General features: G+C 38.2%; 1 long non-coding RNA gene across 1 annotated transcript; it reads left to right on the forward strand.

Annotated features, from left to right (window-relative positions):
- The first annotated feature begins 985 nt into the window (after nt 1-985).
- Nucleotides 986-3,641, forward strand: LOC142170789 (uncharacterized). The gene is made up of 2 exons (XR_012700349.1): nt 986-1,523; nt 3,468-3,641. It is a non-coding gene; the product is annotated as an uncharacterized LOC142170789 (long non-coding RNA).
- Nucleotides 3,642-25,795: the final 22,154 nt, after the last annotated feature.

Raw genomic sequence — 25,795 nt, forward strand, 5'->3', positions numbered from 1 at the left:
AAAAGGCACCAGAGGAAACACAAACCGACAAAAAGCAAGGCAACCGGAGCAAGGGGGAAAACAGATAAGATTCTGTAATTTCTAGCTTAGTCTAGCTTCTTATTTTTTTTAAGCATGGTGTAATAAGGAGGTCAGCAAACAGTAAAAGTAGCATGCAACAGCAGTAACATTGCAGTCCCATGGTAGTCCCAGCTACCAAGACTTCCCGAACTACATTGACCTGATTCCTGTTTAGCCCAGGATATGTAGGAAACCTTTGAAGCAAAGGTTCGGTCAAATCTTTTTCAAAAAATGCTTCACACGGAGTACTCGGATGGGCAAAAATCGCTCGCTTTATCTTTGCACGAAAACCCTTCGTGTCTTCGGGCAAAGAGGGGCAGCTGTAAGCACGTGATTTTTGCCCAAAATGAGAATTACTCCCAAAAAATCCAAAAATAAAATGATTTTTCTTTGGTGTGCAATTTTGTGATATTTTGAATAAGTATTTGTATTTGTCTGTGCGTGTTTATTTGCTAAATTAATAAAAAATACAAAAATATGTCGCATTTTGCATATAGGATTTAATTCTACAATTGTTAGTAATTAAATTTATTTTACAAAAATTAAAAAAATTACAAAAATAGGCATCGTTTGCATTTTTAGCATTTAATGTCCAAATATACAATTTTATGCTTAATTAATACTTAATTATGCGTTAATTGTTATTGGGAGTTAATTTGCGCTTTTATAACTTAATTTAGTTCTTAATAATAGTTTAAGTATTTTTATAATTTAGTTTTAGAAAAATAAAAGAAGAAAAGAGAGCGAAAATATAAAGAAAGTCAGAATTAGGCCTCTTCTTCAACTTCAAGCCATAGGCCCAAAAAATGGCCCAATCTTCCCTACGACCTAGTCCATTTCGAACTGGGTCGACCCAGTCCATAACTCAAAAGACCCAAATTACCTTTCATTTCAAAAATAAAACAAAAACAAAAAAAGAAAAAACAAAATCAAAAACCCTAACCTAAACACTAAACTACCCGCCCCCCTCTCTATCTCTCTTCTTCTTCTTCCTCAAGCAAAACACCAAGACCCCAACCATGGCCTCCCCTCCATCCTCACCTCCAAACAGACCCCTCCAGCCCTTCCCCTCACCCCGTCACTCTCACGACACACACACATATTGTTGCGTCGCCTTCCTCCTTCAACCAAGCAACCTTCGACGAATTGCTTCACTGTTGCGTCGTCTTCTTCTCCACGTCGCTGCTGCTCTCCTTCCAGTTTCTTCGCCGCTGCTACAGTGGTCTTCTTGCTACAGTGAGCAGCGTGGTTACCATGGTTTTTGTTTCTGTTTTGCCCTTCGTCGTCGCCATTGATTATAGCTCGAGCTCGAGCTCTCATGGCTGCTGTTCGTCGTTCCTCAGTTTCAATCCGTCGAGGTCGTCGTTTGTCGTTGTGAGTTCGTCGAGTTTAAAGGAAGGTGGGTTTTCGTTGAAGACTAAGTTCGAGTTCGTCGTTGGTTAGTCGTTCGTCGTTTCAATCCGGTTAGTAGTTTTGAATTTTATTTTGTCCATTTATTCTGTTATAATCTTTGATTACACAATACCATTAGCTCACTTCAAAAACTTTTGACGTTATGCCACATTTAAATTCTTATGTATCTTTCCTACCATTAACGTTTTTTACTTCTTAAATATTATTAATATATATCATAATATCATTTTGCATTTTACACTTTACAATGAACTATTTTTTAACTATTCCATAGTGTGAATTGATTATTAATGGAGTTTCTGTGTTCATGTTGCATTAGTTATTATAATCAGCTACACGAATACATAATTAACCACTGTTTGCCGATATAAATTGATTAACATTTTATTGCATTTTCACATAAACAAAAATCGTTAAATATTTGATTCTTGTTTTGTTCGTTGTTCATCGTTGAAATCGTTTTTCTAGTTTGTTCATGTTCATGTGCTTTGTTAAAATTAATTTTGAGATTTCAAAATAGAAGTTTAATTAGTTGTTTTCATGTTTATTTCATGTTTGTATTATTGTTTAAGTGAATATTTGTTAGTTTAATATTTGTTAGATTCAAATTGAAATTTAATTAATTGTTTCTTCAATTTGTTTCATGTATTTGATGTATTGTAAGAAATTGTTTGCAAGTTTAAGTTCATAATTATTTCTTCGTCGATCTTGTTATTTGTTTAAAGAATTTAGTTGTGTTAAAGGAATATATTGATTTAATCGTTTAATACGTCATGTTTGTTGTGTTAAAATAGATTCATTCATGTTCATGTTTGGATGATCTTGAATCCGAATTTTGTATAGTTTGATTTCTTGTTTACCATTTATGATTATTTCTTGAATTGTTCTCATAATCTTGTTTAAAGTTTAATATAAGAATTGTTTGTTGTAATGTTGTTAGAGTTGATTTTAAGTTCAATATTATTGAATTTAGGAATCTAAATATACTTGTTTGATTGTTGTTGTTGTTTAAATCCGAAAAATAGGTTTGTTGTTGCCAAAAATATTGTTCAATCAAATTTTAGTTGTTCTTGGTTGTTCAATTTGTGTTCATGTGATTTGTTGTTGAAATGTTGTTAAAATCATGTTCATGTGATATTGTTGTTATGATGTTCATCCGTGTTCATATTGTTGTTTGAACATTGTTAGAAATTGATCATATTGTCTATATTTTGGTTAAGTTTGATTAATTGATGTGTTGTAGCTGATGGGTAGTTTGGTAAATTTGTAATACGTTCAGGGGTAGTTTGGTAATTTCAGTAAGGTCGGAAGGGGTAGTTTAGGAATTGTACATTTTGTAATTGTTTATTTGAAGCATGGGGGACAAAATGAAATGAGGTGGGTTGTGATATGATTATTTAATATAAAGGGGGGACAAGATTTAATTTAAAGGGGGAATCTTGCATTATTTTATGTTAGGCATGGGGGACAAATATAATGGGGTGGTGTGATATGTTTATTTAATGTAATGGGGATGAGTGGGAAGATAATGAGTTTGGTAGAGAAAATGGGTTGATTTTAATTGATTAAAAGATTTATGGGATGTGATATAAGTAGAAGTCTTGAAATCAGATAGAAGGGGAGACAGAAAAAAGAGAGATTAGAGAAAAAAAGGAGCTGAACATTTATTCCGAAAAAAACATTGAAACTCTCAAGAAAAGAAAAACATACAAAGAAAAAAAAAATTTGAAAATTAGAAGAGAAAGTAGTACACACCTGATAAATATTCTGGTATACAGGTGTAGAAATTAAGGGTTGAAGATTAACTAGCCTTTCAAAAATCTGAAAATTTCCCTTGGTTTCTGTCCGTTATTTTCGGCATTCCTGGATTTTATTTTGAATTTTTCAAAGCTGTCACTGGGATTTTCGTTGACTGGTTATTGCTGGTTATTGTTGCTGTTGCTGTGTTACGTATTACGTTGCTGACTTTCTTCTTCTTATATTGACAATATCAGGTACACAATTGTAATTTTGGCATTTTGTAAGCTGAAATGAAGAATGGAGTGTTAAATTTTATATTTAGTTTAATTTAATTTTTTTGTATTGTATTTAGGTTATTCATGTATTATTATTCTGTAAATCACTGTCATTTGGCATAACTAGGCATATTATAGCGACATATTAAATAACGCCTTAACTAGATTATTAGGAAATATATTTAAGCCTGATTATTAATTAAAACTGTTTAAAAAAAAAGAAGAAATAACGTAAAAAATGGCGTTATTGAATCAGTTTGGCAAAAATTAACTAAGTTCCTTATTCATAAAGTTTTTCGTCAACGATAAGTTAATCGGAATCATGTAGTCAATTTCAGTTAAAACATGAATTAGTTTGCGAATAAGTATTAGGACATGATGTGAATTAAAACAAAGTTAGTTAAGGTTAAATTGTTTAAATTTTTTAGAAATATGGTTTAGTAATCAAGTTTTTTTTCTTTCTTTCAATTTTCAGTATTTGTAAATAATTAGTTTCAATAAGCTTAAGTCTTACTAACAATTTAAATTTTAATCCAACTATGGGATAATTAGTTTTTTTTATTTTATTTTTCGATAATTCCATGTTGTATTTATGATTATAATTTTTATTACTTTCTGTTAATATTTGTTTTTCTCTTCTATTTAATATGTTATTTTCAAGAATGTAGATATTGATTTTATATTTATAGACAAACTTAGTAATAATAAAAAGGTAGTCATTAAAGGATATTCTTAAAATAAGGAAGGATTTCGCTAAAAATAAATAGATGTAAATAATACAAATTTACAGGATTCTCCAATCTCATTTATTTATTTAATTATTTAAAAAAAATTACTTAGAATTTGGGATGGATTGTTTAGTGAATTTCACTTCCTTCCCCAAAGATAATGACGCGCTAGACTCTTTAGGCGCGATTTAATTAATTTTACCTTCTTAAACTCGGATGCGCATTTCATGCGACCCAAATTTAAATCCTAAAACATTGAATAAAAATGTGTTCCGGATTACGGGTGCATTTCATGTGACGTAATCCAAAGACATGTTTTAAACGATGTTCACAATTTTTTTTTTTTAAAAAAAATATATTAATAATAATAATAATAATAAAGTGGTAAAAAGTTAAAATTGGCACATCGGGTCATAATTGTATTAAAATCAGATAAATAAGCCAAATATGATAATTAAGCGACCGTGCTAAAACCACGGAACTCGGGAATGCCTAACACCTTCTCCCGGGTTAACAGAATTCCTTATCCGGATTTCTGGTACGCAGACTGTAATATGGAGTCATTCTTTTCCTCGATCCGGGATTAAAATTGGTGACTTGGGACACCCTAAATCTCCCAAGTGGCGACTCTGAAATAATTAAACCAATCCCATCTCGATTGTCCTTTAATTGGAAAAACTCCCCTGTACCCTCGCGGGTGCGGAAAAAGGAGGTGTGACAACATGATGCAGTCTGTTTCCATAGTCATCCAGAATTACCCTGCTCTTAATATCTTCTTAGCCAAAATGAAACCATTCATGTGCGGTCCGTAGGTTCCGGCATGTATTTCCTCAATATAATGACTCGACTGGTCGTTTTAAGTATCTACACTTTGCTCGGAATTTTGAGGGCTTGAGTATCTCTGCATGATGTATTATGACTTTCGCAAATCGTCAGTATTGATTTTTAAGTTATCCGGAATTGATTTGGAAGAATCAACTTCAAGATTTAAGTTCCGAGTTAGAAGAATTTACCAAGTTTGACTTTTTAGCATTTGACTTCAGAATCGAGTTTTGTTAGTTCTGTTAGCTCTGTTGAGTGATTTTGGACTAAGGAGCGCATCCAGATTGTAATTTGGAGGTACGTAATTGAATTAGTCTTGAAATGGCAAAAGTTGGATTTTTGGGAAGTTTGACAAGAGTGAACTTTTTGATATCAAGATCGGATTCCGATTCCGGAAGTTGGAATAGGTCTATAATGGCAAATGTGACTAGTGTGCAAAATTTGAGGTCAATTGGGGGTGATTTGGTATGTTTCGGTATCAGTTGTAGAAGTTGAAGTTTCAAAGTTCTTTGATTTTGACTTGAGGTATGATTTATCGTTTCGAGGTTGTTATGCGTGATTTGAAGCTTCTAGTAGGTTCATTTTGGCATATGGAACTTGTCTGCAAAATTTGGCGTCATTCGGAATTGATTTGATATGGTTCGGACGCTCGGTTATGATTCTAGAAGTTCTTGAAGCTTAAGTTGATCATCATGCGTTTTGGCGTCCTATTCATAGTTTTAGAGGTTATTTTGATGTTTCGATCATGCAAGCGAGTTCGTATGATATTTTAGACTTGTGTGCATATTTAATTTAGATCCCTGAGGGCTCGGGTGAGTTTTAGATTGGTTTCAGAATGATTTTTCATAAGTTTTGAGTAGTGGTTCTAGTTTTGTCGTATTTGCAATGTCTTGGTTGCAAATGCGGCCATCGCATTTGCGAAGGCAACCTCACAATTGCGAAGCTGGGCTGCCGGAGAAGGATTTGCATTTGCGAAGGGCCAACGCTCGCATTTGCGACCAATTTGGTCGCATTTGCAAAGACAATAGAGATTCCAAATCATCGCATTTACGATAAGTTGTTTGCATTTGCTGGGTTCACATTTGCGGGGTTTGCATTTGCGAACCCCATGTCGCAGATGCGACATCTACAGCCTCTTAAGTGCTGAAAATTCTGAGTTTTAGCTTCATTTTCATATATATTGAACCCTAGCTTCGAGGAGAGGCAATTTTGTGAAGGGATTTTCATACCAAATCATTGGGTAAGTATCTTTAATCAATTTCCAACTATATTTCGTGATTTTATACAAGATTTAACATCAAATTTATGGGAAATCTAGGGAAAAATTTGGGGATTTTGTCAAAGTTTTGAAAAATGAAAATTTGGGATTTGAGAGTTGAATAGGACTCGGATTTGAAAATGAAACACATATTTGGACTCGTGAGGCTATGGGTAGTCAAGACCTACCCTTGGACCCAGGGTTTTGACCGGACGAGCCCGGGGTTTTACTTTTGTTCACCTTTTGAAAATCTAATACAAATCACAACTTTATTAATTGAAGTTATTTTCTCTTATATCGTGTGGTGTATTCAAGTCGTCGTTGGCTAGATTGAGTCTGGCGGAGGCGAATTTGTAAAGGAAAAAGGCTAGATTGAGTGTTGAGTTAGCCGAATTGAGGTAAGTTGTCACGCCCCAAACCTGGGGAGGCGTGACTGGCACCCGGTGCCGCACTGGCCCGAGCGAACCACTCTGCAACTCGTTTTTTCTTCTTTGTAACTATCAAGGGCCAACACGGCCACAACTCGTAATGTATAACTATAAGTGGGCAATATTGTGTCACTGAACCATTTTTCTTAAAACAAGAATACATATGGGCCGCCAAGGCCTCTGACATTTTGTACAAGATGAACCTCTGTCTACAAGGCCTCTAGGATTTATGTGATATCAAATGAAATAGGGTACCGACCTACCCATAAGTCTATAGCAAAAACTCAAAATCACTCAAATTATCTTATTTGCTATGTGCTGCATGTTTGGAAACAACGTATATGCAAGATGACGAGTGTATATACACATGCCAATGTGTTCTATATTTAGATAGAAGGATAAGTCTCATATGCCTGGCTTGTTTCTCTTGATCTAATTATTGTTTGAATAATTGAGCATCTTATTCATGTCAGGACCTTTGGTAAAGCCTAAGGCCATAGGTATAACCTTGGGCCGAATCTTCAAAAGAGACCATATGAAAAAAAATTATTTTGTGTCTTATACAATTTATACTAGTTGTATGAGGTAACTTTTTGTCTCACAGTTTTGTGGACTCAGAATTCTGTGAATCCAACAGTGTAAGATTGAAGTCCAAAATTTTGTAAGACAAAAATAAGCCTTATACAACTAGTATCAATTGTATAAGGCATAAAATAAAACTTCTCGAGAATCTGTAATACTTTTTAAAAGGGGAGCATTTTTTTGTTATGAAGTCTTTAAAAGGGGATCTTAGCGTCCTTTTCTCAATTAACAAATGGTTGGTTTAAATAATTTAGCACACCAGCCACTTGACATAGTATATTCCAAATATATTAAAGAAAGAAAATAGAACAATTATAGGTTCACAACAATTGGTTTGTCATCGTCATAATGTTGATCTATCAATAATGCACTATCAAGCAACGGTTGAGCTGCGAAATTTGCGCTGAGAAAATACGTAAATAATAAAACCAGCTAATTTCATGACTACTTTATATGAGAGTCCGGAACCAAAATGTGATTCTTTTTGACTCAAACTACGAAAATAAGTGTTAAAAAAAAGTTTACCAAACTATATATAAAGCCACAAAAAGTGGCGCTATATTAATTAAAGGCTGACACATCTTACATAGCGCCACTATTAATGGCGCTATACCCCTTATTACCTGACCCCACCAATAATTTCTGGGTTCAATAATTCAAAAGCATATAAAGCCACCTTTTGTGGTGCTATATACAAAAAAAAAAAACCTCTCCGGCTAGCCATTTCCTATATAAACATCGTAGAATCGCCACAACTTCATTCAAATTTTTTTTAACTCTTGTTGGTTTCTATTGTTGTTAAATTCTCCAGCATTTTTTCATTATGTCTGAAGAACGTAGAATAAGAGTATCATTATATTGGGGGGGGGGGGGTGAGGTTGTGATGGAGAATAACTCTGTGGGCTACAGTTTACCTGCTAAGTGTAATGTTAAATTGCCACTTTCAATGGAGTACGAAACATTAATATCGTTGTTATGCAAAAAAATGAGTGTGAGAAAACGTTCAATGATACTCAAAGTAACCGGAAGATATCCGTATTCCGTTACGCCGCAAGGGGTTGCTTTTTACTCAGAGTTTAACATCGACGATGATGACACTTTGAGTGATTTCCTGAGGACTCCAGACGAATGCCAGGAATTTCTTGTAATCACAATATTGGAGATGTACGTGAAGGTCGAAGACGTTCCAAAAAACGAGGTTGTGCGTAGTAGAGATAACCCCCAGTCATCGGGTGGTTATTCTGGATCAGTTTTTGCCGGACATGTTCCGGGGGAAAGATTTTTTCTTGATTTAAATTTATCACCGGCGGCGAATGAGCAGCGAGAAAATAATTTATACCCTGCTTTCCATAATTCACAAGAAGAGTGGTAAACTTCAATTTTCATTTGTGTTAACCATGATACTCTCGTGCAGGTCTACGACACAATACCCACCTACAAGCTAGAGGGAGATCAGGAATATGTACATTAGCCGGTAGCTGTGGTAGAGGTGGCCGAAGCTGCAGAAATCGCTCCCACACCCAAACCTAACATACAAAGTTGGCGTAAAGATTAACTATAACTAGGTAGAATTGTAACTAAATGACATATTATTTGAATAAGTTGTCACCTCTAGAAGTGGCAGAAAGCCAGAAACGTCTCTCTGTGTGCCCATGGATGCCCGGCACATCTGCTTGTACAAAAATGATAGGACAACACCACCCCAGCTGTAGCTGACTGTATCATCGAAGTCCGCAATATGATGCAGAAAACGGAGGCTCACTAGGTTCCCCGAAGTGTTCGGGAATAAGACCCCGCCAAAGAGAAGGAGCAACAACAGCCTCGTATATTGCTCCACATCCACCTCCGCTGAGTCGTCGGTGATAGTATCGTGGATCTGCACCAAGTGGTCTCTAATGGGGACCAACTGCATACGACTGCTCCCAATTGCTACATTTGGGTCCTCGGACCTGAAGCCCGTGAGCCTGTGCAGCATATCCATATATAAATCCCGATTAAAATATCTCATATTCCCAGGCAATAAAACTGGCAAGTCATCAGTGGACATGCCATATAAAATCTCAACGTCCTGGAGTGTGATGGTGGCTTCGCCGATGGGCAGATGGAAAGTGTGCGTCTCCGGTCGCCACCGCTAAATTAACGCTGTGATCAAAGCATAGTCGAGCTGTATCCGGCCAATGCTAATGATCCTATATAATCCCATCTCCTCCAGGTGATGGATCACACGAGGATGTAGAACGCGGGGAGGAGTCAAAAACTCCCATAATAAATCCACTCCTGCCCCAAAAAGTCTGCGTAAGCAACTCTCCCCCCCATATATGCTCGGATCTATGTTGGGGCTGTAGGAGTAGTAGCTCCGACGTCCGAGGGCCGGGATGTATAGGTGCATCCATGTCGTCAACTGTAAATTCATAATTTTTAATAACTATCATTAATAATTATGTGTTTTTTATAATTTAAATTCATATTTTTTAACAACTTAATTGTAAAAATTATATATATACTTATGGGTTCCGGGCTAGATTTTCTGAGGCCCAGTGGTACCAAACTATCATTAATAATTTTATCTTTTTTTATAATTTATATTCATATTTTTTAATAACTTATATATATATATATATATATATATATATATATATAATTTTTATAATTATGGGTTTCGTGCTAGATTTTCTGAGGCCCAGTAGTACCAAACTATCATTAATAATTTTATGTTTTTTTATAATTTTTATTCATATTTTTTAATAAATTAATTGTAAGAATTTATATATATATATATATATAATTTTTATAATTATGGGTTTCGTGCTAGATTTTCTGAGGCCCAGTGGTACCAAACTATCATTAATAATTTTATGTTTTTTAATAATTTTTATTCATATTTTTTAATAACTTAATTGTAAAAATTATATATATATATAATTTTTATAATTATGGGTTTCGTGCTAGATTTTCTGAGGCCCAGTGGTACCAAACTATCATTAATAATTTTATGTTTTTTTTTATAATTTTTATTCATATTTTTTAATAAATTAATTGTAAAAATTATATATATATATATAATTTTATATATATACCTATTGGTTCCGGGCTAGATATTTAGAGGCTCAGTGGCACAATATAAGATAATTAAACAAAATGAATTCTAAGCTAAAATACTACACAATACTACGCTACAAGGCTCTAAATTTTACTACATTAAAAGGGTCTACGTTTTACTACGCTAAAAAGGTCTACATTTTACTACGCTAAAAAATAATCTAAACTATATGGCATAAAAACACGTAAATATACATGAGGATATTAACAAACACATTTTTTAGATTAATTTACATATTTTATACAACACTAAAATTAAATTCGGATAAAATTTAACATGCTAGTTTCGGAAAAATAAACACAAACCGAAATAGAACACATACAAATCAAGTAATATGCATTGTTATAAAAGTTTCAACTTAAAATAAATCGAAATACCTCGATTTAGAATTTTCGGAATGTAAATATATCGAAATTTTGACTCCGGAAGAGTGAATCCACAATAACACGAAGTGGGACCACCAATCTTCAACTTTTATGTGCCGGGGAGACCCAATTTTTTTTTTTTTTAAAATGGGGCAGAATCGGGGGGGGGGGGGACCGGAGTAAAATAATGGAGATGAAACGAAGAAGAAGAAGACGTAGGGATTTTTAATAAGGCGTATAACGCCATTAATAGTGGCACTATGTCAGCCTTTAATTAATATAGCGCCACAAAAAGTGGCGCTATATTGTAACAGTACAGTTACCGTTACTGTATAGCGCCACTTTTTGTGGCGTTATATATAGTTTAATAACTTTTTTTTAACACTTATTTTCGTATTTTGAGTAAAAAAGAACCACATTTTGGTTCCGACTCCTTCGTATGATATACTCAAGTCACAGAACTAGACGTCATGAGATGACGGTTATAAAATAGTGCAATTATTACTAGTATAGTACTGCGAAAGGCATATAGCCAGCTGCCTTCAAGATTCAGATAATTTAGTGGGGTTTGGACATAAGAATTGTAAAATTTCGGGGAAAAAGTAAAAAATAATTTCAAGTGAAAATGATATCTGAATATTAGAGTGGGGTTTGGACATTAATATAATTTTGAAATATTTTTGAATTTTTGTGAATGATCTGAAGTGAAAATTTTAAAAAATTTCAAAATTTATCTTCGAGTGAAAATCAAAAATTTCATTGCCAAACATTAATTTAGAAAAAAAGTAAAAAAACATTTCGAAGAAAGGAATCTTTTTTATGGCCAAACGAGCCTTTAATACTTGCAAAACAATGGCATTACTTATTCAGTTGACGCGCTCAAAGTTTACGCCAACGTCATTTTATAGTTAGCTAGATCGAGAGGACTTTGGTAATTTGGTTTATATCATGGAGAGGGAAAAAAGATAAATGAATGCAACTGTCAACTGCCAAAACACGAGCTTTTAGTTACACATCACCTACTATTTACTGCAATTTAATCATGTTTCAGCTTGAAAGTGAGTATTTCATACTTGTGACGTTTTATTGTGTAGTAATTGATTCAGACCAAAGGAGAATTTTTGGAGGTAAAACAGATATTTTGAAGCTTCGAAGTCTGAGTAGAAATTCAAAATATTCAACTAGATCGAGTTCGGGGGTACGGTCAAAGATCAAATCTACATGAAAAAAGTTTAAAAAAAATGAAAAAATGGCGTGGCGCTACGGGGCCAGCGACGTGGTAGGCCAAATGTTCAGCAAAAAGCAAAAGATCCAACTATCTGAAAAATTGGCTTAGCGCCCCGCCTTGCGCGGGGTTATAGTGTATTTTGGTTGTTGGTTTCCACTACCGTCTTGTGGTGTGAGACTGAGAAGTGATGATATTCTAGGGTCCGACGTTAATTTTTTCATATTTCGGTTACCATGTAGTTTGTTGTTTCTCTATATATTTCGTTATTACTTTTCTGCTTATACTCGTACATGTTTGTAATAAGTGTCTTTTCATACCCTCGACACTAATGTGTTGCAAGTGAATTCAGTGTTCCGAGACCTAACAACCTCCTTCTACCCCACCTTGATTTACGTGTGTGGTCTGTACCTATACCCGGATCCGTGTTCCGACGATCCCGAGAGGTCCGCAGTAAAATATGGGACTTGGGCGTATGCCCGGAGATAATTCCGAGGTCCCAAGCCTTAGAAATCAATTTTTGAAAGAAATTATTTTACTAAATTATCTACGAAATGAAGAAAATAATTATTGTTTGAAACCATTGTTATCGGGCCCGTATTTTGGTTTCGGAGTCCGGTACAAACTTGTTATAGTATTTGAAAGATAACTGTGAAATATGGTAAAAAACGGAGTTTATTTGACATGAGTTGGACTTCCGATTGAAGAGTTATGAACTTTGAGAGTTCTTGATGAAAATGTTGAGTTTTGAGGTTTAATTCATGATTTTACATGTTATTTTGATGATGTGATCGCACGAGTAGGTCCATATGATGTCTTTGAGTTAGTATGCACACTTGGTTTGGAGTTCCGAGGGCTCGGGTGAGTTTCGGGTAAGTCCCGTGATGTCTTAGGCTTAAAAACATGGATGTTGTAGGTTCAGAGAAATGCAAACCTCTGAACCCGTAGTGCTGATCGCACTGGTGACTATGCGACCGCAGTCCATTTTGTGCGGTCCGCACAGGTTCACTTGTCCGACTTCAGAAGCTCATATCTTTTGATCTACAAGGAATTTGGGGATGACTCAAAAACAAAAGTTATAGATCTTTGAATCTAGGTTTCAGAAACATATTATATTAGGCATTTGGACATCTGTAGAGAATGTAATGACCAAAATACTAAGACCTGTCAATGCAGAACCCAAGCAGTGCTGTGCTGCCGCAGTTGATTTTGTGCAGTCTCAACAGGGCATCTTAGAATAGTATATTTAGACAGGATTTTCTGTTATTTTTCAAAGCCCAAAAATATAAGAGGCGATTTTTCAAATAACTTTCTTCTCCAAAATGTGGGTAAGTGATTTCTAACTCATTTTCTTCACTCCTTAACATCTTTTAACATGATTTCAACTCAAAATCAATGATTTTTATGGGAAAAATTGGGTGTTTTGGGTAGAACCTAGGTTTTTCAAAAATTTGGGGATTTGGACCTCGATTTGATGTCCGTTTTCAAAACAAATTATATATTTGAGTTCGTGGGGTAATGAGTAATCGGGTTTTGGTTCGAACCTCGGGTTTTTGACCATATGGGACCTGGGTTAATTTTGACTTTTTGGGTAAAACTTTGGAAAATCTATTTTCATGCATTTAAATTGATTCATTTAAAGTTTATTGATGTAATTGAGTAACTTATGACTAGATACGAGCGAATTGGTGGTGGAATCAAGAGGTAAAGCGATAGTAGAGACTTGAATTGTGTTCGTGACATCGAGGTAAGTGTTTGGTCTAACCTTAGCTTGAGGGATTAGGAGTTGTGTCATATTTGCTATTTGTTTCTTGTTGAGTACGACGTATAGGCATGGTGACGAGTATCTTTACGTTGATGTCAAGCATGACCGTGAGTCTTATATTGTGATTTTCATAATTTCGTTGTGTTATTCATACCTTGGTGAAGATTTTTATTTGTTGTGTAAAGTCGTGGAAAGAATTGTGACTTATGAACATTGAAGAGCGTTGGCTCCAATTTATAACGAATTTTGAAAGTATAAATGATAATTGAAACTCTAGAGTATTGGCTCGAGTTGTAAAGTGAATTGTGAAGTAAAAGTGAGAAAAAAAGAGATCATTATGTTGCCCCTTTGCCTGACTATTGTTGAGTTGTGTTTCCCTTACATTGTGTTCTTAATTGATATTACAGATGCTTAGGTTGATGATTCTTTGTGTAGGGTAGGGATTATGGTTATAGCTGAGGTAGTTAGGTGTCGGAACAAGTTTGGTTATAGCGGAGGTAGTTAGGTGTTGTAACGAGTTTGGTTATAGATGAGGTAGTTAGATGTTGTAACGTGTTTGGTTATAACTGAGGTAGTTGGATGTTGTAGTAAGTTTTGTTATAGCTGTTTCTCCTTTGCCGGGACGTGATTACTTATGCTGTCGAATCCCTTCCCGGGATAGTGTAGACCTTATTGATCCCTTGTCGGGACTCTTGTTATGATTGTTGTCAATATTATATGTGGATCGGGTTGCACGCCGCAACAATATTATATGTGGATCAGGTTGCACGCCGCAACAATATTATATGTGGATCGGGTTGCACGACGCAACAATATTATATGTGGATCGGGTTGCACGCCACAACAATATTATATGTGGATCAGGTTGCATGCCACAATAATATTATATGTGGATCGGGTTACACACCGCAACAATATTATATATGGATCGGGTTGTACGACGCAACAATGATATATGTGGATCGGGTTGTACGTCACAACAATGATATATGTGGATCGGGTTGCACGCCGCAACAATGATAAATGATAGGGATCAGGTTGCACGCCGCAACAGTGTTGTTATGTATTGGGATTGGGTTGCGCACCGCAACAATTATTGATATAAGTGTGTTTATTTTGGATATTAGATCCTTTTGTTCGCTGTGAATCCTAAGCTGCCCTTAGACTGTTACTTTGGATTTACTGTTAATACTGGTATACCCCCGCAACATGTTTCCCCCTCCCATCTTTACTTGCTCATACCTGCTTTACTTTCCGCTGTACATTATATAACTGCACAGGTTTATTTGGTAGTCTGGTCCTAGCCTCGTCACTACTTCGTCGAGATTAGGCTAGACACTTACCAGCACATGGGGTCGGTTGTGATGATACTACACTCTGCACTCTTTTGTGCAGACCCCAGTGTTGTAGACTTCAGACCGCGGTGAGATTGCTGAATCTTGTTCATCAGGCGACCCGAGGTAGCCCTGCAGACGTTCGTAGGCCTTGGTGTCTCCTTCTATCTACTTTCCTGTTTCTTACATGTATTTCCAGAGACAATGTTGTATTTAATTCTTCCAGACCTTTATTTGTAGAATTCTTAGACCGTCTGTGAAACTGTGACACCAGTTCTGGGTAGTCGAGACTCAAACAGTTGTAATAGATATTCATGTTCAGGTGGCTTATTGTTTTCTTTTGCATATGTTATTTCTTCTATCATAACCCTAACCCCGAACTCGGTCGTGATGGCGCTTCTCGTGAAGACAAGGTCAGTCAGTTTAACCCAATTCACCTTTTAAAACAGTTAAACAACACAAAAATAGTATAAACATGATTAATAACACTAAATAGCGGAAATAACGATAACAATGCGAAAATCCAACACGACACAGCCCTAACCGGGGTGTCACAAGTCACGAGCATCTATAGACCATGCGTAAGTCTGCTAATTCCAATACTAATACAATTTTTTGAAAGAGAATATAAATGATAGAGTGATAGAGACACGGGGTTGCGGACGTCAACAACTACCTCGTAATCTCCGAATATCGCCTGGAACTAGAGGAATCAGCACTCAGGAGCGGAACCAAAAATGCCTGAATCTGCACACATGGTGCAGGGAATAATGTGAGTACTCCGACCCAGTGAGTAACAAATATAAATAATGACTGAAAGTAAGAAAACACGTAAGGCACAAGGCATTCTATAATGAAGCAGTAAAAATCACTTAAAACAGTAAAACAGTGAAGAGTTAAGTAAAAATCCCCTTTTAACAAGTAAAACAAGTAATTGACAGGTAAGTAAACAAATAGAAGTTCTCCCCTCGGGAAATATCTTAGAACAGTACCAGTCTCTCGGGCTAAATCTCAGAACAATGCCAGCCCCTCAGGTTCAATCTCACATCACAATGGGTACCCGCGCTCACTGGGGGTGTACAGACTCCGGGAGGGGCCCCTTACGGCCCAAGCGCAATATCAAGCAATCTCATGGCATCAAATCTAGGCCCTTGTCCTCATATTAATCAAGCCACCTCGTGGCGTATATATGTATCTCAGGCCCTCGGCCTCATATTAGTATCAGTGTATCCTCACAACTAGGCCCTCGGCCTTACTCAGTCCAAAAATCATCACAATGCCCATCGGGCAATAGTAAAATAGTATTTCTCGGCCCAAAACATCATTTAAAATATCATTTAAGTCTCAAAACTGAGTAAAAATGGTTGAGAAGTAAAACAATGGAAAATAACGGAGCTGAGTTCAAGTAATAAGTCAAAACAGTGAGGAAATGGTAATAAAAATCCCCGAAGGGTTCAACTAGTTGGCACGAAGCCCAAATATGGCAATCAGCCCCAAAACGTGATGATAACAAATAAGTTTCAGTCAATTATGCGGTAAAATTATCAATTAGGACGGACCAAGTCACAATCCCCAATAGTGCACGACCCCACGCTCGTCATCAAGCGAGTGTCTCACCTCAATATAGCACTACGATGTGCAATCCGGGGTTTCAAACCCTCAGATCATCATTTACAATCATTACTCACCTCGAACTGGCTAAATCTCTAGCTCGCGACTCCTTTGCCCCTCGAGTCGGCCTCCACGTGCGTCGAATCTATCCAAAATCAGAACGAATACGTCACAATACGCTAAGGGAACAAATCCCAAGCGAAAACAATAAAAAAATACCAAAAATCCCGAAATTAGCAAAACCTGAGCCCCAGGCCCACTTCTCAAAACTCAAAAATTTTCCCATCACTAGATTCCTCGTCACCCCACGAGTTCATTCATATCAAGAATACAAAAATCGGAGTTCAAATGACCCCTCAAATCCTCATTTTAAGCCATCTTAAACTCAAGCCCTAATCCTCCATTTTCAGTCCTTTAATCCCTTTAATTTCAATCTTAATCCATGAAATATTACCATAGAAGTGTGTTTTAGGTCCAAAATCCTTACCTTAATGAAATTCCCTTGAAATCTCCCTTCCAAATCGTCCAAAAGCTCTCAAGACGAAGTCAAAAATGGTGAACACCTTCAAAAATCGCGAAGGCAAGCTTATATACATTCTGCCCAGACATTGTCGCATCTGCGACTCACCAACCACATTTGTGGTACCGCATTTGCGGTTAACACTCCGCTTCTGCGGAAATCACTAAAGCCGACCACAGCCGCATCTGCGATCCTTCTACCGCATTTGCAGTTCCGCAGATGCGGCCCCTACAACCGCATTTGCGGATCCTAAAAAACCCCTCCAAAATTGCTTCTGCGACTTCACCCTTGCATATGCTGTGCCGCACTTGCGGCCCCCAAACCGCAGGTGCGAAAACACCAGAAGCAGCAATTATTTTGCAATCTCTCAAGCCTTAAATCTTCCCGTTAACAATCCGAAATCACCCCGAGGCCCCCGGGACCTCAACCAAAAGCACAAACATGACCCAATACATTATTCAAACTTGTTCCAATCATCAAAACACCTCAAACAACACCAAATTACATCGAATTGAAGCCTAAGTTTCTCTAAATCTTCTGAAATATGCTTTTGATCAAAAACCCAACCAAACCACGCCCGAATGACCTAAAATTTCACACACATATCCTATATGACACCATGAAACTATTGCAACTCTCGGAATTCCATTCCAACCCCTATATCAAAATCTCGCCTATTCAGATCATGCTCCTATGTTACAAATCACCTCCCGAAGCTAACCGAACCATCATAACTCACTTCTGAGCCCTCTAACATATAAGTCAACATCCAGTTGACTTTTCCTAACTCAACTCCCTTAAAAAAGACTAAGTGTCTCAACTTCGCCAAACTCCTTCCGGACTCACTCCGACCAATCCGATACCACAAAACACGAATAACGAAGCATAAAGAAGTAGAAATGGGGGAAACAGAGTGGTAACTCATGAGACAACTGACCTGGTTGTCACATCCTCCCCAACTTAAACAAACGTTCGTCCTCGAACAAGTCAAGAAACATACCTGAAGCCTCAAATAGGTGAGGATATATGCTTTGCATCTCCTGCTCGGTCTCCCAGGTAGCCTCCTCCACGGGCCGACCTCTCCACTACAATTTCACTGAAGCTATATCCTTTGATCTCAACTTCCGAACTTGACGACCCAAAATACCTACTGGCTCCACATCATCGGTCAGATCATCATCCAACTGAACCGTGTTGACATCCAAAACATGAGACAGATCCCCAATATACTTTCGGAGCATAGAAGCATGAAATACAGGATGCACACTCGACAAGCTGTGTGGCAAAGCAAGCTCATAAGCCACCTCCCCAATCCTCCGAAACACCTCAAAAGGGCTTCCCTTTCTTACCAAGTCTCATAACACCCTTCATGGGTGAAACCTTCAACAGAACCTTCTCGCCAACCATGTAAGACACATCCCGAACTTTTCTATCAGCATACCTCTTTTTCCTCGACTGCGCCGCACGAAGCCTCTTTTGAATCACCTTCACTTTCTCCAAAGTATCCTGTACCAAATCAGTCCCCAACAGCCTAGCCTCGTCGGGCTCTAACTAACCAACTGGAGATCTACACCGCCTCCTATACAAGGCCTCATATGGAGCCATCTGAATACTCGACTGGTAGCTGTTGTTATAAGCAAACTCTGCAAGCAATAGAAACTCATCCCATGATACTCCGAAATCATTGACACAAGTACGCAACATGTCCTCTAATATCTGAATAGCGCGGAGGATGAAAAGCTGTGCTCAACTCCACCTGAGTACCTAAATCTCTCTACACGGCTCTCCAAAATTGTGAAGTAAACTGAGTACCTCTATCTGAAATAATGGAAATCGGAACACCATGCAAACAAACAATCTCCCGAATATAAATCCCTGCCAACCGCTCCGAAGAATAAGTAGTACACATAGGAATGAAATGAGCAGATTTGGTCAGCCGATCCACAATCACCCAAATAGCATCAAACTTCTTCAAAGTTCGTGGAAGTCCGACAACAAAGTCCATAGTGATCCTTTCCCACATCCACTTAGGAATAACCATCTGCTGAAGCAAACCACCCGGTCTTTGATGCTCATACTTCACCTGCTGATAATTGAAACACCGAGCTACAATTCCCACAATATCTTTCTTCATTCTTCTCCACCAATAGTGCTGCCTCAAATCCTGATACATCTTCGCGGCACCCGTATGAATGGAATACCGCGAGCTATGGGCCTCCTCCAGAATCAACTCCCGAAGCCCATCAATATTGGGCACACAAATTCGTCCCTGCATCCTCAACACCCCATCATCATCGATGGTCACATCTCTGACATCATTATGCTGAACTATGTCCCTGAGGATGAACAAATACGGATCATCATATTGGCACTCTCTAATGCGCTCATATAAGGAAGACCGAGAAACCACACAAGCTAACACCCGACTAGGCTCCGAAATATCTAACCTCACGAACCAATTGGCCAAGGCCTGAACATCAACTGCAAGAGGTCTCTCCCCAACTGAAATATATGCCAAACTCTCCATACTCAATACCTTTCGGCTCAAAGCATCGGCCACCATATTGGCCTTCTCCGAATGGTACAATATAGTAATATCATAATCCTTTAGCAACCCCAACCATCTCCACTGCCTCAAATTGGGATCCTTTTGCTTGAACAAGTACTGGAGGCTACGATGATCAGTAAACACCTCACAAGACACACTATACAAATAATGCTTCCAAATATTCAATGCATGAACTATGGAAGCCAACTCCAAATCATGAATGGGGTAGTTCTTCTCATAGGCCTTCAACTGACGAGAAACATAAGCAATAACTCGACCCTCCTGCATCAATACACAACCAATCTCAACTCTCGAAGAATCATAATACATGGTATATGAACCTGAAGCTGATGGCAAAACCAACACTGGAGTTGTGGTCAAAGCTGTCTTGAGCTCATGAAAGCTCTCTTCACACTCGTCCGACCATACAAATGAAACACCCTTCTGAGTCAACTTAGTCAAGGGCGATGCGATAGATGAGAATCCCTGAATAAACCAACGATAATAGCCTGCCAAACCAAGAAAGCTACGAATTTCTGTGGCTGAGGACAATCTAGGCCAACTCTGAACTGCCTATATCTTCTTTGGATCAACCTGAATACCCTCGCTGGACATCACGTGTCCCAAGACAGCCACTGAACCAAGCCAAAACTCACACTTGGAAAATTTTGCATAAAGCTTCTCCCCCTCAATATCTGCAACACAACTCTTAAATGCTCCGTATGCTCCTTCTAACTACGCGAGTACACCAGAATATCATCAATGAAGACTATGAAAAATGAATCGAGATAAGGCCGGAACACAATGTTCATCAAATGCATGAACGTTGCTGGGGCATTGGTCAGCCTAGAAGACATCATCAAGAACTCGTAATGACCATATCGGGTCCTGAAAGCCGTCTTAGAAATATTCGAATCCCTGATTTTCAACTGGTGATAACCTGAATAGAGATCAATCTTGGAGAACACCCTCGCTCCCTGAAGCTGGTCGAATAAATCATCAATGCGAGGCAAAAGATACTTGTTCTTAATTGTTACCTTATTCAATTGCCTATAATCAATGCACATTCTTATTGTGCCATCCTTCTTTTTCACAAACAGAACCGGCACACCCCAAGGTGACACACTAGGCCGAATGAACCCCTTATCTAGGAGTTCCTGAATCTGCTCCTTTAATTCCTTCAACTCCGTTAGTGCCATACGATACGGCAGAATAGAAATAGGCTAAGTGCCCGGTACGAGGTCAATACCAAAATCAATATCCCTATCTGGTGGCATGCCCGACAGGTCTGCAAGAAATACATCGGGAAAATCCCTCACTACTGGGACAGAATCAATACTGGGAGTCTTAGCTCCGACATCCCTCACAAATACTAGATATGAAAGGCAACCCTTCCCAACCATACGCTGGGCCTTCAAGAAAGAGATCACTCTACTAGGAACATAATTAGTCACACCACACTAATCGATCCGCGGCACACCCGACATAGCCAAAGTGAATGTCTTAGCATGACAGTCCAGAATAGCACAACACGGAGTTAACCAATCCATGCCCAAAATGACATCGAAATCCACCATACTCAGTAATAACAAACCCACTCGGGTCTCTAATCCCCCAATAGTCACCACACATGACCGGTACACACGGTCTACAACAACAGTATCGCCCATCGGGGTAGATACATGAACAGGTAAGGAAAGAAACTCCAGGGGCATACCCAAATAATGAGCAAAATATGAGAACACATAAGAAAAGGTGGAACCGGGATCAAATAATACAGAGGCATCTCTATGGCAGACTGAAACAATACCTGTAATGACAACATCTGAAGCAATAACATCTGGTCTGCCTGGGATAGCATAGAAACGATCCTGACCACCGCCTGATCGACCTCCCCCTCTAGGACGACCCCTGACAGACTGACCTCCACCCCTAGCTGGCTGAGCGGGTGGTGATGAAGAGACTGGTGCTGAAGCCGATAACTGACCCCTCTGCTGAGACGAACTAGCAACCCGACGAGGACACTGCCTCCACATGTGGCCCATCTCGCCACACTCATAACAACTCCCAAGTGCTGGAGAAGGGGACTGAAGGGAACCCCTCGTACCGAAGTGACTAGAAGATGCACTCGGCAAAGAAGAGCCCTGAGCTAATGGTGCATGATATGAACTCAGAGATGGAAGAGCACTGAGTGATGACTGGCCCTATTGAGATCCATGATAACTATGACCTGAAGATGCCGCACGATAACCTAGGTAGTCTGACTGAGAAGACCTGAATGAATGGCCTCTACTATGCTGAAATTAGCCCCTCGAAGGAGCACCACTATAACTGCCCGATTCTCAAGGCCTCTTGGCCTCCCTCTCCTCTCGCTCCTGATGGTGAACCAACTCAATCTCATGAGCAATATCAACCACCTCATCGAACGTAGCACCCATCACCCTCTCTTTGGTCATAAGAATACGGAGATGATAAGTAAGGCCATCAACAAATCTCCTGATCCTCTCTCGATCTGTCGAAACCAACCAAATGGCATGACGAGCCAACTTAGAAAACCTCGACTCATACTGTGACACAGTCATATCCCCCTATCGTAACCACTCAAACTGCCTATGCAGATCTTCTTTGCGGGACTGTGACATATACTTCTCCAGAAAGAGAACGGAGAACTGCTTCCAAGTAAGGGGCACTGCACCAATAGGCCTACGCCTCTCGTACGCCTCCCACCAAGTGAAGGCAGCCCCAGAAAACTAAATGGTAGTAAATGCCACACCACTAGTCTTAAGAATCCCTACTGTACGAAGCATCCGCTAGCACTTATCCAAGAAACCCTGGGCATCCTCGCCCTCTGCACCACTGAATGTCGGAGGCTGAAATCTACCAAACCTCTCAAGTCGACGATGCTCATCATCCGACGTAACTAGTACTACAAACTCCTGAGCTGGTGCAACCGGCTTGGCTGGAGGTGCCCCCCGCGTCTGAAGTACCTGCATAACCTGCTCAGGTGTACGAGCGGCGGGAGTCTGATTGCCTCCCCCGTCCTATGAATTAGCTGCGGCTGTAATTGTTGAAACTGCTTGAGCTAGACCAGTGCAAACTGATAAGATCTGTGCCAAGGCCTCCTAAAGACCCGGAATCACGATGGGCACAACTGGTGCTGCTGGAGCATCCATAACTGGAGCTTGATCTTGAGCTAGGGCAGCTGCTAGATCTACATGTGCTACCCTCGTTGCTCTGCCTCTGCCACGACCACGACTGCGTCCACGAGCTTTGGTGGCCTCAACTGGTGGCACTGGTGGTCATCCATGTGAGCACGTGATTTTTGCCCTATATGAATCACTCCCACAAAATTCAAAACAAAGTAATGGTTTTTTTATTATTTGCAATTTTGTGGATTTTTGTGGCATTTTCTGTCAAGTTTTTGCATTTGCCTGCGCATGTTTATTTTATTTAATTAATGAAAAATATAAAAATATATTGCATTTGCATTTAGGATTTGACTTTGCATTTTTACGATTAATTAGCAAATTAGTCGTTTATAAAAATGATTTTTTTTTTAAAAAATAGTTTAATTTGCATTTTTAGTTTTAATTCTTGAATTTTGGTGGTCTTTCTTTTAATTTGGTTAATTGTGGTAATTATTAATTAAGTTTAATTAATAAAATATGGTAGGATAATCTGATTTAGGAAATAATTTAGGTTTTTATTCTTTTAGATTTAATTTTAAAAGAATATTGAAAAAGAAGAAAAAGAAAAGAAAAGAAGGATTAGAGAGGATTTGATTTTTGGGCCTATTTTATTTTAAAATCCACAAGCCCAAATCATTTTTCCCCAAATACCTGCTCAACCCAGCCCAAACCCATGCCCCAACCCGGTCCAACCCCACTTCCCAACCAAACGACATCGTTCTCCCTCCCCAGATCCCAGTCATTGATCTTCATTGATCCAACGGTTGGGAAATAACCTCCCCAGGCTATTTAAATGTCCGAAAAAGATCACCCCCTTAGAACCCCCCCCCCCATCTCGTCTCTCTCTCACCCTCGTCTCTTCAAAGACCATCCACTCGAACCCTAACGCCGACACCCTTCCCCACCGCTTTGAGCCCGACGGCACACCATCAATCAGCCCCAAAATAACACCTTAGAACCCCATCACTCCCCTCATTCCAAATCCCCATTCTGTCTTCTCCGAATCTTCCCAGAACTTCTCGAATATTGAATCGAAAGATCAACCACAAAAATTCCAAATCATGATTCTGTGGAAATTTCAAGTCTAATTTGATTTTGTTCGTGTGTTCTTTATAAGAACACACGATTAATATCATATTTGGCCGGAAATTTGGAAGATTTGAAGACTTGTCGCCATTCTTTACTAGTCCGAGTTTGTTTTAGGTATTTCTTTCTATTCTTTACCTTTTTTTTGTTGCTATTTAACTTCTGTTTCTTTGATCTTTTCTCCTCTTTTCCCACTCTTACTGTTAGTTCTCTGATTTTAATTCCCATTTTCCTTCATTTCTACACATTGTTCTATATTTGCATGCTAGTTTTAGGTGGTGTTTTAGTTATTATTCGTGTTCTGGTGCACAAATTAGAGGTATTAAATTTTTGTTTCTGTTTTGGGCCCGAGTTCTTCGAGTTTTGAAGTTCTGTAATTGAATAATCTAGATGTTATCGGGTTTTTCAGTGTTGATTTGAATTGGGAAATTAAATGGCCCAATAGAGAGTTGATTTAGGTTTTCAACAGACCCATCGAATTGGGCTAACTTTACCCATATGTCCGCCTGACCCAGGGTAATAAACAGGGGTGGGGGGGGTAGTCTAGGTAATTGGTATAGGGAATATTTAGTAACTAATCAAAGGAAGCTTCTAGGAAGCTGGGTTATGGACTTATATGAGAATCTGAAAATCAAACTAAGGGTATCTAGGCTAAAATGAAAACATAAAAAGCTGCAAAGTGTAAAATCTGATACCTTTAAGCTGTCCTAATAGCTTGCCTATAAAGGCATCCTAACTTGACACCCAAGGGAGTTTTTTGGAGATATTCAGAGATAGAGAAAGATAGGGAATTAAAAAGGCTAAAAATTCCAATACAATTACTGTTCCATTACGTTTCATCTGTGATTTTTAAAGTCTTCAATTTCTGAAACAAATTCTGATTCACCTGAGGTTGGAAATGGTTTGAGTTTGGTTTAAAAGTTTGGTTCAAAGTCTGCTAGACTCTTGTTCGATTGAAACTATTTTCTTTTGGAGTACTGCACAACATTTCTAGGTTGGAAACTGGTTTCACTGTTTATTTCTACTGCTGCCTTATACTAAATTACTGCTGATCCTTCACCTTCTGTTTATTTCCATCTCTAGATACCCTTTCTGAAACTATGGTTGGAGATTGAGTTCAGTTGTTGAGTCTTATGTATATGTTTATGAATCAAATTGAAGTTGAATGAAAAGCAGTAATTATATATTGTGATTGTTGCTGCCCTTGCCATATTTTCTTTTCCTAATTCAGTCTAGCTTTCTTTGGATGTCCCATTCGTATGCACTTAGTATCAGATGTTGGATTTGAATCAATTTAAATGTAAAAGTCTCAAAGGTACTTTAGATGAAAATTGTAATAATTAAAGATTCTGATGCTGTAGTTTGATTATTGGAAATCATTTGGTCATTTGGTTTGTGTTCGTTATGGCAGTTAGTTACATGTATGTTCACCCAGAATAATTGGTCTCATGAATCTAGTGTCACTTTGTTTTCTTAGTAATTCTGCTCAAGTTTGCATCCATATGGTTTGAGACATGGTTCTGTGTTTTTCATAGTCTATCACTAGGCCTTCTTTCATGTGTGTTTTGAGTTTTTTTTGATTTCTGAAAAGGAGTTTTAAAATGAAGTGAATCTGATTTCAGGCTTGGCAAGTCCCAGGCCTAAGTTTGGTTTTATTTCATTTTTCTTTATGAATTGTGAACCATGTGTGACCTAGTTAAACTTATTGGTTGGAGTCAGATATTGCACAAGTTTACGATTATTGAGT

The sequence above is a fragment of the Nicotiana tabacum genome, chromosome 16 (genome assembly GCF_000715075.1).
Source record: "Nicotiana tabacum cultivar K326 chromosome 16, ASM71507v2, whole genome shotgun sequence".
NCBI classification, from domain to species: domain Eukaryota; kingdom Viridiplantae; phylum Streptophyta; class Magnoliopsida; order Solanales; family Solanaceae; genus Nicotiana; species Nicotiana tabacum.